Genomic DNA, 2,500 nt, shown 5'->3' with positions numbered 1-2,500 from the left:
TCTGTTTGGTTCGTCGATCGCGTTGGCACCGAATTGATTTGCATTTTCAGTTTCGATCTGATGCTTTTTATCATCAATATCACAAGAATATAAAGAGTTAGATGAATAGAGAGAATGAAGCAAAAATACTGGTGAAGAAAAGTTTCTCGCAAATGCATGTGCGTGTGTGTATGTGTGGGTTTGTATAAAACATACACTCACATATATAAAAATAAATTATATTATATATATATATATATATTTTTATATATATATATATATATGTTTATTTTATATATGTATATAAAATATATATATTTTATAATTATGTATATGTATATATTTGTGTGTATATTATATATATATACTATATATATATATACATATATATATATATATATTATATATATATATATATATATTATGTATATATATATAAAATATATAATATATATTATATATATATATATATACCTTTAGGTGTGTGTGTGTTTGTGTGTGGGGTTTTTAAAATATATATATATTTATATTATATATTTTTTATTATATAGAAAGAGAGAGAGAGGAGAGAGAGTGATAGGCATACATATATATATATTAATATATTTAAATATTATATATGTGTGTGTGTGTGTGTGTGTGGTGTGTGTGTTGTGTGTGTGTGTGTGTGTGTGTGTGTGTGTTTGTGTGTGTGTATATATATATTATATATTTATATATATACATATATATATATTTATTATATATATAAAGAGAGAGAGAGAGATAGAGAGGAGATAGGATACATATTTATATATATTATATATATATATATACATAAAATTTATATATATTTTATGTATATCCACACACACATATATATAATATATATTATATATTATATATTTATATATGTTTAGTATATATTTGTTGGGGTGTTTATATATATACATATTTATATATACATATTTATTTTATATATTATATATATTTTATATATATTATATGTATAGGTATATTTTGTGTTTTGTATATATATATACATATTTATATATACATATATATATATATATATATTTTATATATATATTTATTACATGAAGTGTGTGTGTGTGTGTTTGTGTGTGTGTGGTTTGTGTTTGTGTGTGTATATATATGTATATATATATATATATATATATATATATAGAGAGAGAGAGAGAGAGAGAGAGAGAAGAGAGAGAGAGAGTGGAGAGAGAGAGAGCGAGAGAGAGAGGAGAGAGAGAGAGTGGGAGAGAGTGTTTGGCATACTTTATATATATATATATATATGTGTGTGTGTGTGTGTGTGTGTGTGTGTGTGTGTGTGTGGTGTGTGTGTGTGTGTGTGTGTGTGTTTGTGTGTGTGTATGTGTGTGTGTGTGTGTCTGTATATACATGTATATATATTTATAATATATTTATAATATATATATATTTATATTATTATTATATATATATTTGTATATATATACATATATATGTATATAATATATATATTATATATTATATATATAATATATATTATATTATGATATTAGATAATTTAGTTTTAAATAGAATTCCTTTGTCGGTAAATATTTTTTTATGTTTGCTATTTCATGTGAGCCCTGCACTGTAGTTGTAGTAGTAATCAGAAATGTGCATTAAATGCGCATTGCTTATTTTTTCAGGTATGTAATAATTATCACTGATAATTATGATGATCTCAAAAATGCATCGACATGACATATCTTAATAATTAGATTGAGTTGTCAGACGCATTTGCATTTTTTTCTATGATTTAGCTGTAAGTTTAGTGTCCTTCTAGTGCAAAGGTTCCAACATGATTAATTGAATTATTTGATTTATACAAGAAATGGTATATATAATGAACTAGGAATACCTGTGTATTTGTATGTCGTGAAATGTGGCCGGTGTTTGCTTGTGAGTTTTACTTCTTGTTGTCCTTGTTGTAATGAATCCTATTTAGATATCAAATTAGCTAATCTGCATATTGATATCATTTCTGAGATATCTTAACCGGTTTTTGTATTTATTCTCAGTATTCAGGATTTATAGTGTTTCACTTGAAGGAATTAATCTTCATTACTAACCTTCATATATTTAGGCAGGTTGTACTTTGTTAAAAGGAAGCCACAATATCACCGTTCACTTCTATATTACTTGCTGACCTTTGAGAATATATTCATAAACCTGTACTATTTTTTTATATATTTCCACGCTCTTGCTGTGTCTCTTGATTAAATATTCAACTGTGATAATATTATAGTATTGTTGTATAGTGAATAAAGTGATATATAGAGAGAGGGTTTTAAAGTTTTTAGAATGTTCGACTGTTGCATAGTTTGTTAAATGATTCAACATTACTGAATCTAAAAAGATATTAGTTAAATGAAGACTGAAATTAAAATATATAAGATTACTATTACAAAAAGATAGAGGGATTAATTGTCTGTTGAATTTGATAAATAACTTAATTGTGATTAATTTTTATGATGAACACTATTAAATATTTTTCTGA

This window comes from Penaeus chinensis, chromosome 20, assembly GCF_019202785.1.
Source record: "Penaeus chinensis breed Huanghai No. 1 chromosome 20, ASM1920278v2, whole genome shotgun sequence".
Classification (NCBI taxonomy): Eukaryota; Metazoa; Arthropoda; class Malacostraca; order Decapoda; family Penaeidae; genus Penaeus; species Penaeus chinensis.
Note: the sequence above shows the minus strand (reverse complement) of the source record.